General features: G+C 40.4%; 1 protein-coding gene across 1 annotated transcript in view; it reads right to left on the minus strand.

Annotated features, from left to right (window-relative positions):
• Window positions 1-9,366, minus strand: part of asic4a (acid-sensing (proton-gated) ion channel family member 4a) — a 164,582-nt gene extending 155,216 nt beyond the window's left edge. The window contains exons 1-2 of the mRNA XM_063888610.1: window positions 9,263-9,366; window positions 6,549-6,625 (exon numbers count right to left, since the gene is read on the minus strand). The gene's annotated coding sequence lies outside the window, so the exon portion shown is untranslated. The remainder of the gene's footprint in view (window positions 1-6,548; window positions 6,626-9,262) is intronic.
• Window positions 9,367-12,605: the final 3,239 nt, after the last annotated feature.

Raw genomic sequence — 12,605 nt, forward strand, 5'->3', positions numbered from 1 at the left:
ACCAAAGTGTGAGGCGGCGACTAAGTGTGGGGATACTCACAAGCCCCCGGTTGAGTGCCGCTTTGTTGGAGTTTACCCCAGTGGACGAGAAGGTCGCCTCCCTACGCCTGCGGGTCATGGGGGGGAAACTCTGACTGTTGTGCGTGCTTATGCACCAAACAGCAGTTCAGAGTATTGGGCCTTCTTGGAGACCCTGAAAAGAGTCCAGTATGGGGCTCCCGAAGGGGACTCCTTAGTCTTGCTGGGAGACTTCAATGCACATGTGGGCAATGATGGAGACACTTGGAAGGGCGTGATTGGGAGGAACGGCCCCCCCCAATCTGAACCGGAGTGGTGGTTTGTTACTGGACTTCTGAGCTAGTCATGGATTGGCCATGACAAACACCATGTTTGAACATAAGGATGCTATAAGTGTACATGGTACCAGATCACCCTAGGCAGAAGGTCCATGATCGATTTTGTTATCGTATCATCGGACCTGAGGCCGCATGTTTTGGACACTCAGGTGAAGAGAGGGGCGGAGTTGTCAACTGATCACCATCTGGTGGTGAGTTGGGTCGAGTGGCAGGGGAAGCCTCTGGACAGACCTGGTAAGCCCAAACGTGTAGTGCGGGTGAACTGGGAACGTCTGGAGGATTCCCAAGTGCAGGAGGCCATCAACTCACACCTCCGGCGGAGCTTTTCAGGCATCCCTGTGGAGGCTGGGGACATTGAACCAGAGTGGGCGGTGTTCGAAGCCTCTATTGCTGAAGCTGCGGCGGGGAGCTGTGGTCTCAAGGTCTTAGGTGCATCAAGGGGCGGTAACCCTCGAACCTCCTGGTGGACACCGGTGGTCAGGGAAGCCATCCGACTGAAAGAGACCTTCCGGATATGTTATCCCTGGGTTCTCCTGACGCAGTTGCAATGTATCGACAGGCCCGAAGGGCAGCAGCCTCAGCCGTGGCCAACACAAAGCAGCGGGTGTGGGAGAAATTCGGAGAAGCCATGGAGAAGGACTTTCGGTCAGCACCAAAGTTTTTCTGGAAAACCTTCCGACACCTTAGGAGGGGGAAGCAGGGAACCATCCAAGCTGTGTACAGTAAGGAACGGACGCTGTTGACCTCAACTGATAGGGTGTTAGGGCGGTGGAAGGAACACTTTGAGGAACTCCTGAACCCGACAACTCCACCCTCTATGTTAGAGGCGGAGGGGGATCAACTCCAATCTCACGGGGGGGGAAGTCACTGAGGTTGTTAAACAGCTCCACAGTGGCAAAGCCCCGGGGGTGGATGAGATCCGCCCAGAAATGCTGAAGGCTCTGGGTGTTGAGGGACTGTCATGGCTGACACGTCTCATCAACATTGCGTAGAAGTCGGAAACAGTACCAAAGGAGTGGCAGACCGGGGTGGTGGTTCCCTTTTTTTTAAAAAGGGGGATCAGAGGGTGTGTGCCAATTACAGAGGCATCACATTACTCAGCCTCCCCGGGAAAGTTTACTCCAAGGTGCTGGAAAGGAGGGTCTGGCCGACCCGTCGAACCTCAGATTGAGGAGGAACAATGCGGATTTTGTCCTGGTCATGGAACGACGGACCAGCTTTTCACTCCCGCAAGGATCATGGAGGGGGCCTGGGAGTACGCTCATCCGGTCTACATGTGCTTTTTAGATTTGGAGAAGGCTTATGACCGGGTTCCCAGGCAGATACTGTGGGAGGTGCTGCGGGAGTAAGGGGTGAGGGGGTCTCTACTCAGGGTCATCCAATCTCTGTACTCCCAAAACGAGAGCTGTGTCCGGGTCCTCTGTAGTACGTCGGACCAATTTCCGGTGAGGGTTGGCCTCCGCCAGGGCTGCGCTTTGTCACCAATCTTGTTTGTGATATTCATGGCCAGGATGTCGAGGTGTAGTCGTGGGGGAGGGGGTCTGCAGTTCGGTGGGCTAAGGATTGCACCATTGCTTTTTGCAGATGATGTGGTCCTAATGGCTTCATCGGTCTGCGACCTTCAGCACTTACTGGATCGGTTCGCGGCAGAGTGTGAAGCGGCGCAACAAACCTATGGACTGTCCACTCCAGGTAGGGAATGAAACCTTACCCCAAGTGAAGGAGTTCAAGTATTTCGGGGTCTTGTTCTCGAGTGAGGGAACAATGGAGCGTGAGATGGGCCGGAGAATCGGAGCAGCGGGAGCGGTACTGCAGTCGCTTTACCGCACCGTTGTGACGAAAAGAGAGCTGAGCCAGAAGGCAAAGCTCTCTGTCTACCAGGCCATTTTCGTTCCTACCCTCACCTATGGTCATGAAGGATGGGTCATGACCGAAAGAACGAGATCGCGGATACAAGCGGCCGAAATGGGATTTCTCCGCAGGGTGGCTGGCATCTCCCTTAGGGATAAGGTGAGAAGTTCAGTCATCCGGGAGGGACTCGGAGTAGAACCGCTGATCCTTCACGTTGAAAGGAGCCAGTTGAGGTGGTTCGGGCACCCAGTAAGGATGCCACCCAGTCGCCTCCCTAGGGAGGTGTTCCAGGCACGTCCAGCTGGGAACAGACCGAGGGGTAGACCTAGGACCAGGTGGAGGGATTATATCTCTTCGCTGGCCTGGGAGCGTCTTGGAATCCCCCAGTCAGAGCTTGTTGATGTGGCCAGGGAAAGAGAAGTTTGGGTCTCTCTGCTGGAGCAGTTACCTCCACGACCCTGACGGATAAGCAGGAGAAGATGGATGGATGGATGGCTCTTAAAATTTCTGGTTGTGCCCCTAAAATTTTCAGTTGGGGGCCACAGTGCTCCTAGTGAAAAAAGTTAGTCTGGAGCCCTGAATGTTAATGTTAAAGTCTATTTTTACTTATTCTGTCCGAAGCAAGTCGGTCACAGACAGCTCATTTTGGAGGGACAGGATTTGCAGATTAATTTGTACAATATTTTGTGAAATGTATTAAATAATATTAAGCCATCAGGGTTCATGAGCATACGCCATAACAGTCTGTTAGACAAGGAAGCAAAATACAAATGAAGAATAATCTTTAATCTTCTTAGTGTTTGTTTATTACTGCTGCAATGTATAAATATTAAAGTCACAGAATGACAAAGGATTTTCATTACACAGTGATAATGATTTTTTTATCTCATTCAATTTGAGTTTCTCCACAATGCTCTAAAATTACCCTGAAGTAGAAGCCATGGTTTTACCTCTTATCATCCCAAATAGATTGAAAAACAGTGTAATTAGTTTCACAAATTATAACACCCAGCTAATTAATATTTTTGTATGTCTTTCCACAGTAATAATATGATGGATTTGATTATTTATAATGCTCCCCCTGCAAAACTCACTCTTACATTACTATAAATATATGCAAAGAAAGGCACATTCTGAGACCATTTAAGAGGTGGAAATGATTTGGAAATATATTCATGAATTTGCTTTCAATGTACTTTCCTGGGAGACTACTGAAAGCACAAACCTTGATGCAAGGTCCATTATATGGAGCCAAAATGTTTTTTTGTATATTCAGGGAATGTGTCAAATACGATATGCTACAACCCACATCTATGGCTCATCTTGGCTGAAGAAACTGGGGAGCAATAGGCATTAATGTACATCATGTCTACCAAATGACATTTGCCAATGACTTTCCTTTTCATCATTCTTTTTCCATATATGCTATCTTGATTTGTATTAAGATGTTTTGATTTGAATTTGTTGGCTTTATTCAATCCATTTTGCATTGTGAGAGGACTCATTAAGCTACACCACCATATGTGTGCAGCCTTACTGACTTGCTGTCTTGAAAACTGGACAACCTCCACTTGATTTGTTGGATGAAACAAATAAAGACTGGTTGATATTTTGTTGTTTTACTTCTTAATTGTTTAAAGAAAAAAAAAGAAAAAAAATCACAATTGAAACAACAGTAGTGTTTACACTTTCCATGAGCATTTGCCAAGATGACTTTTTTGAATGAAAAAAAAAAAAACTGTTATTCTCAAGTGACATCTGAGATGAACAGAAGAACAGAGGAATGCAATAAAGCACCAACTTTTCCAAAGGGGATTGACTGATACTGATTGACCTTGATTCAAACTCAGCAGCAGTCTCTCTTCTTGATCTCATTAAGACATATTATTGTTTCAACAATAGATATCCTCTGTTTGAATCGAACGTTTCATTCATCGTAAATGCACTCATCATGCGTTTGAGTGGTTTAAATAGAGTCATTTCGTTTGAAAAACGTGGAAGTTAAAAAGACAGCTGGTACCATCACTGTTTTCTCCGTCATTTATGGAACAAATAATGAAGGATTGAACAATTCCTCTACTTGTTAAAGCTTGTTTAACCCGCTTATTTACCTTTAGCTCAAAATGTAACTTTGTTTAGGCTATAAATGCACATGGAGCTGATTTGGTAAATGGCTTTGGCCTTTATGGTGAAAAAATTGCAGTAGGAACATGAATTACAGGCTTTCAGGGAGTATCTTTAAGTTAAACCACGTACCCTGAGATTATTATTGATTATCTTTAAGTTTCACGAGCACCTAACATCATTCTTAAAGAACTCTTGGTTCTTCGACCCGCTCTCTTTTGCAGTAGGTTTGCTGTTGATTTAAAACTAATCTAATAAATTATTCAAAGGTATTATTTTCTATATTGAATCTATTTCCTGCATCAGCGATGCCAGTAATGGCTCCCAGAGGATTCTGGAGTGCCACACTTTCACCTCCACTGCTTATAACACACTGCCCTGATAATAGTGGTGAGAACAAATTCAACATACAAGCGCACGCATACACAAATCAATGTTTCAAGGGCTTGCAGTGTTTCGCAAAGTACTCTACTAAGTGAAATGTTGTTTATGGCCAAGTTCTGGGTTTTTGACACTGGTTTCTGTCCAACTGAAGGCATTTCAAACACACGATACAGAAAGGTGCCATATTGCATGTTAGCGTCTGTTTTGCAGTACAACTGAGGCTTAAGATAAGACTTCCTACCAAATTAGGAAAGACACTTATTTAGTGAAAGTCGTTGTAAGCAGGTCAAACACAGAAACTCAGAGCATGTCTATTCGAGTTTCTTTCTTTTGATATTCTGAATCAACACATCAGTAAACAGATGTTCTTATAAATGTTCTATTGTGGTTTTCCTTTGAGGAATTAATGAACACAATGAAGGAATCTTCTCAAAATGAGGAACTTGTGTGCAAGACTGGCCTAGTGTAATGCCGACTAATAATTCATGTTATCTTTGTGGTATAAGGCAAGATAATACAACCAACATCATATCAATTATCTGATAACCAGTTCATGTTTTGTAGAGATGCTGAGTAAACAAACTTGTTAAAATATGTTTCTCTGTCAAGAGTTAACCGTAGTAAATAAGACAATTAACAGCAATGTCAGTTTATGTCTGACATAGATAAACGGCATTTAATTTAAATTAATGTGCCAAGTAAATTCAATGTCTTATTGCTGCCTGTTGATAAAATTAAGTGTTTTATAAACATTGTTTTGTACAGCCGAGAGTTTAACAGATTCTGCATGACAGTCCCAGTCACAACGACACTTTTAAAATCAACAAGGCTTGGCGATAGCATTTCATTTAGAGAGCAAAACTTGTTTTGTATAATCACAGTAGGATTACATAGGAAAATAAAGATGTGGAGACTGAGTGTGTGAGTGTGTGTGTGTGTGTGTGTGTGTGTGTGTGTGTGTGTGTGTGTGTGTGTGTGTGTGTGTGTGTGTGTGTGTGTGTGTGTGTGTGAAACAGAAGAGTAATGTTAGTAGGAGTATGTGGTAGGTTGTGGTAGAAAGGAAAAGGTGGGTGAAAAAGAAAGATAAATCAGAAATTACTCTACACAAAGGATCCAAAGGCTCCATTTATATAATTCGGACCATTGCTCAGTCTAACAGACAGCATTATAGAGACTGAATGATTAAAGTTCAAGTGGCGTGGAGACTTGTGTAAGATTTCAAATTATTATTTGTGTGTGGTGTATTAATTCTCATTTGCATCACACTAGGTATCACAGTTTGCACATAGCTATGCTTGCATGGCACAACATTGCAGCTCTTCACAAAATGAAGTAGCATAAACCATGAGATATTTTAGTTTACAGGTCTGAATCAACATCCCAGTGATACAGCTGTCTGCATGAATATATCAAAACTAAACAAACACTTGCTATTAGACTTGGGAACGCATCTGCATCTAGCAGTGGGATCCCACCCTTCTAATCTCCTGCAAAGCTTTGCTAGATCAATAAGAAATGTGATGCATTTTAATTCTGTGTGTTTTTCTGTCCTTACAGGTGCACAGGGAATGCAAGAAGTAAGCAAAGGGTTAGAAGCTGCATCTGATTTGCTCATGCCACAAAGACGACCAAATACACCAGCTTTGTTCCAACACTGTTTTCACTGGGGGGGGGGGCATGCCTGGCCTTAATGAACACCCACAGTGCCCTCTACTGGGGACAAAGACATGCACCTTTAAATTACTTAAACTATTCTACAAAAGTAATGCTGAACAAGAGTGCCAGTTAGGAAATAGATGTTCACATCAATAGAAAATGTGATTTTGTTCCTACCGTTAATCGAGCGGTCCAGAGCCTCGGCCACACTTTAATTGGTGAAGAACTTGACAAGATACTGCACGTCTTGAGATCTGTGAAAACAAGATTCCAAGAAACAAAATAATAAAATGGGAGTGTAATTGACTGTATAACAGTATTAATTTAAAGCGATTCAAACAAAGTTCCACACATCACAGAGCCCCCTTACACTAATGTTCATTAGCAATATTCCTTTAAAGCAATGCCGGGAAATGAACTCAGCCTGATCTAAATGGTGGCAGTTTGGATTACACTTCCCTGCTCTAGTTGGAAGTAAACCAGACATCATCTCCAAACGTCGCAGTAACAATTGGTCAATAGATGTCCAATCTACAAAGATAATAGCCAACTTTTTGATAATCAATGTATCATTAAAGTAATTTTCGATGGAAAAAAAGAAAATGCACAAAATGCTGTTTTTTGCATCCCAAGTATGTAGATTGTCTAATCAAAACTGAGATGAAGATTTTCACTTTTCTGACATTTTAACCATTTATAAACCAAATGATAGTTTGAATAATCTAGAAAATAATCAGAATCAGAATAAGTCAAAATAGAAATGACTCCAGTTGCAGGCCTAGTCATGGTAGAATTTTAGTATTTATTCAATAGCAACTAAGGTAAGTAGTTGAAAGCACTACTATTTCTAGGTAACTGATGTTGTTGTGACCCATTTCAAACATAATGGAATAAAATAATCAAAATTGCTACGGGTACCTAATGTCACAGAACATATTATTCTGACTGCACAGTGTGTGGTCCATTCTAGAAACCAGCTCACTAGGAGGAGGGGAAGCAGATGTGTTAGTGAACATAACTATACTTTGACAGGACATCAATATACATAAGTCTATTTTAATGCAGGAGCTGTCTGACAAATGCTGCCAGCACAGCAGAAGCAAACACCCCCCAGGACAGGGTGTTCCTTAGACGCTTTAATCTTAGATGTACAGAATGTGAAAAATTATGATCTTATGGAAATGATGCAAATAATCACACTGCCATCCTCCATTATGTGTATGTGACAGCCCTGCATTATGCAATGCAATGCATAGAGCGCTGTCCACCTACCACTATTGCATTCAGAACGCAGAGTGATGGTGTGCATGTCTAATAAATATTGCAGGAGGATACATTTGGACCATCTACCCCACTGCATAAATCAAGAAGCTTTCCAGCCCCACATTATCAAGGCTTCACTTGGCTGCATGGCCCTTTTGCTCTCCAGCAACTGTCAGTGGTTTCTCATAAGTGTCTGCATGACTATGCCTCAATTGTTACTCTTTCTATAGTTTGGGTCACACCACATTATATAAAGTTAAATGGGTCATTTTGATTTGTTTAAATCAAGTATAAAGGCTCATTTGAAGATGTATGTAAAAAGGGAAAGTGTTGGATGTGGTTGCATCTTGCGTTGCGATTACAGATTGTAAACAAGTGAGAATACCGCTACACTCAGCACTCCCTTTTCAAGACTGCTGTTACTTCAAGAAGGGCAAATTCTTAGTTTCAGGGGATTTAACACCAGTGAAAACATAGTAATGTTCTGTATAATACAGAATATCTCTGCTAATAAATCCCTATAAATCATTCACCCTGGCCCTTGAACCTCAGAACTTTATATAATCTGGACTGCACAACATACACAAAAAAAAAATACTGCAACAAATACTGTAAATGGAGCTCTAGCAGAACGGGGATAACATGCCAGGTACAGAACATGTCGCAGCAATAGAGGTATACCTGCTAGACTGTCAAAACACACAGCACCCTTGTTTATTTTAAATGTAGGCTCAAAGATGCATTTATCCTGTACTATAAACTAGCTTAAGTTAGCTACATGCTCTATATAATATTTTACATTTACTTATTAACTTCTTCCACTAATTGTTATATCTCTGTTAAACATAATGAGCAGGCAAAGGCTATACTTATTATGCAAGGAACATTTTAACCATTGTTACTTAAACACAATACTTTTTTTGGCATAATTCTAATTTTACTGAATGAGTGGGGGTTTGAACACACTACATTCAAAATGTCAACATGACACAAAATTACACTTCCTCCAAATAAATAAATGAAAATGAAATAAATGAACACACATACAATGAATGTATATGAAACACTAATAATAAATACATTAATTAAAGAACAATAATGTTGATGGTTGTCATCAATTCATATCTCCCTCTCAGTACCTACCTTCAAAATACCTTTTCATGACTGCAGGAAGACACAGGTGTTACTGATAACATTAATTAGGAGTTTCCTTAACTGCCCCAGTTAGCCAGCCTAGAGTAAATCAGTTATGATTAAATACACCTGTGCTTTTACTATCATGGGTTAGCTGTTTAACTACACAGAATTACATTAAGCTTATAAGGATTTTTTTATAAACAGAAATACTCCTTAAAAGTTATTTGTTCACAACCGACAAGTTAAATCGCCACTGGTGCAGACACAAGTTTTAACAGTCACATTTCTACTTAAAGAGACTATGTGGAGTTACACTTATCTGCAGATGATCATGTTGTGACGCAATTGCTAGCTATCCCTCAGCAATTAGTTAAATAAATAATACCCTTCCCAGATGCTAACGTCAAAATGATCAATTTTCATTTGGTATTTTTTTCCATTCATAATACAAGTATTCTTTGTCAACATTGAAAAAACGATACTTATCTTACCTGTAAACACTCATCAGGGTGGAAAATGTTCCCTCCGCGGCTCCACAACATCAGTGCAAAAGTTTGTAGATGCGTGATTTGAGAAACACATGGCTAGGTTATTGCTACAGCTGGACGTCACCATTACGCGCCTGTAAAACAGCACAATACAAACTTTGCAAATCGGGTGTTTGATATTTAAAACGTATACATTAAATTGGTGTTGTTTTAATGCAAATTGCTTGTAACCTTTTCAAGTGTTTTATAATGTATAAAATACAATTCATTTTATAAAAAGTTTTTTAAAAGGTAGTTAATACTTGTAGTATTCAGGGACTGTGGGAAATAGCAGTAACATCAGTAGAGAAGTGTTGATATGTCACGCAGTTTTAAAAAGCCTGTAAGATATCAAGGCAGCAGGAGGAGGATTTCAGATGTTGCACATCTTCTTCAAAGATTTCATCATTGATAGGATGAAATGGTTTCTTTTCAATTGACCTGGTTGAAAAAAAAAACAATATCAAGATTTTCTACATTTTATCAGCGAATAAATAGGCAATGTATTGCATGAGTTAAAGCACCAGATGGTTGTCAACAGTGGAAAAGAAGGCACATTTATTATCATTGTAAATAATGTTTCCTTGTTCCTTCTCAATTCAAAATTACAATCTGCTGGAGTTGTGTTTTTAGCAACCTACAACAAACGTATCCTTAGATATTAAGGATACAACACAGATCTCTAGTGCTGCTGTTCTAGGGTTTCAACATTCAACTGTGTCTTTACCAATCAAAGACACAGTCAAAGTCAATGCAGATAATAAACAGCAGTTTAAAAAAATCATCAACAATTTTACTGAAGAAGAAGAAATGTAAGACAGAGAAGGATACAATGTTTGAGTTTGGCCCAGCTGTTTGGCAGAAGGTTACCTGGATGAGGACAAGGAAGGTGAATGTTCAGGTCGCCTTGTGTGGGTGAATGATCTCTCTTCATGCTGATGTTCTTTGGTTTTTAAACTAAGACAGACAATGGATTTTCTGTATCTCAGAGCTAGTTGAAGTGCTTTAAGACTTGAGGCAACTGGAAAGCTTCATGCTGAGCTGGAACTCATAAAATACAAAAAGCTGCTGATGAAATCAGTCATGATCAAAGCTGTTCTACAGTTTTAACTGAAACTGCAAACTATCATGGAGAGGCTGTCAGGTATAAGTTGGACGTTTTTAGTTTTCACCTGCACTGTACACCCTAACATTACATTTCTGAAGAGAGAAGAGAAATCCGGCTGGATCTGCTGCTGTTTATGTCATTTGTATCTTTGTTGAACTGCATCGCTGTTTGGTGTTTGCTATACAGTTTAAAACGTTCACCATTGGTATAACATCAATTGGAGATGCAGCTGATTTGGGCTGGTTTCTGGTCCATGAAAAATACATTGCCAGCCTGAATGATGGGCAGAAGTCTCCTCTGGCTAATGTGGATCACAAGGGAGCTGATGTCACGCTGCGCAAGAGCGGTAAACTGTAATAGACGCCTCGCCCTCCATCAAAAAAACAAATATTAAATGTCCTTCGTGATTAATTAATGAAATGTTTATTCTTCAACTGGTTGTCAGTTCTGTTTTACAATCTGGCATCAGCTGTGATACAACATGACAATTGTAAAATAGAAACATACAGTGTTTTTGTTAAGGTTCAAGCCTAGATTAGTTTCAATCATGAGAGACTTTGATCATTAATTTGATTTAACAATATTGTATTTATTGCCAAGAATACACGGATGAATGTACTGGTGTTTGGTGATTAGACCCTCTCGTGCAGAATCGATTTGGGGAAGGGGAAACCGAGCTGAAAATAGAACTCCCAGCCAGGGTCTAGACCCTGGTGGTGTTGGAGGGATGAAGGAATTGAAAGGAGCTGAGCTGACAAACTACACTGTGTCATGCCTTACTGTACAAGTTAATCACATCATTGTGCATTTCCTTTTTTTTTTAAGTTGACGCAATTACATTTTCATTCTGATATTCTGCTCCACATTTAGTGATTTCTCTCATTGTTTGTGTTAAATCCTGTGCTCAAAGGAATTTGACCAAAAAAGAGAAAGAGCTGCTGAGTTTATAAAGGGAAGAGAAGTGGAACTAAGACTGTTTTCAATGCGGGGATTCTAACTTGGCTTAGCTCCTCGGTATTAAACTTGCTAAAGCAGACAAGAAAGGCACAAAAACAAAAACAAAAGAAAATGGGGTTTTAATCAAACAGTGTGGAAACTTCACAACTTAATATTTCAAGCTGCATTCAAAGTTGTAGAGAGTTAGCACCATAACAACAAAGATACTTTTTTTTTTTCTTGGAACTGGTATTTAGTGCCATGAAGTTATGAATCACAGCAATATTAGTCATGCTATTAACTTTTGAGCAAAAATATGTCAGTGCTGTATTTATCTTGCTGAACCTTGACTCATAGCCTGCAGTGTCTGTAATTAACAGATGATGTTTGCTTGTTTATGCAAATGTGTTCAAAGACAATATTTCTATTATACAAGATCTTGTAAATAAAGATACAAATGATCCCTTCAGTCATATTTGATTTGCAAACTTCACAAAATAATGACACAATGAAAAACTATTTTCTAGAATTATACTTTTGTATTTTGTATACTGTATTTCATGGCAGGTTCTACATGTGAAGTACTTTCCTTACAATTTGATACGCTTACAGAGATAACCAATGACACCTCAGATGTAAAAGAAAAACACAACATTTTATGCTCATCCAATACCTTGTAGATTTAAGCACACTCAATAAGCTAAAATAACTCTTTCTGTATGGTGTTGTGCTGTCATGTTTGTGCCATAAATGCAACTTTACACCCTCATTGTTGAGACAAGTTTGTCTTCCAGTTGTCGTTTCTATTTCAGGGGGTATTACACCGCATTTATCAAAGTCAGAAGTCAAAAAGTCTGACTTTACATTTCTGGAACACAGCACATCTGCTGAGTGAGGAACAAAAAAGCCCGCTTTACACCTCTTTGGAGAAGTGGGGAACAGGCGCTCTTTGATGTTCCAGAGCACAGTTTAGCAAAACATTAGTATTCACTTGTGATGCATGACATGACAGGCAAATGCTATTTTTCCTTACCGTATGAATTTGTGCAGTGCCACACGTCAGTTCCTATTTGACAGCTCATTTGTCAGTCCTTTAGGCTTATAGTAGTCTTCACCCTTTCAGTTTACAGACAAGCAAACCTCCACCTTTTCTCTCAGGTGGAAACATCTCTGGACCTTCGCCCATAAGCACACACACACACACACACACACACACACACACACACACACACACACACACACACACACACACACACACACACA

This window comes from Eleginops maclovinus, chromosome 7 (genome assembly GCF_036324505.1).
Source record: "Eleginops maclovinus isolate JMC-PN-2008 ecotype Puerto Natales chromosome 7, JC_Emac_rtc_rv5, whole genome shotgun sequence".
Lineage (NCBI taxonomy): Eukaryota > Metazoa > Chordata > Actinopteri > Perciformes > Eleginopidae > Eleginops > Eleginops maclovinus.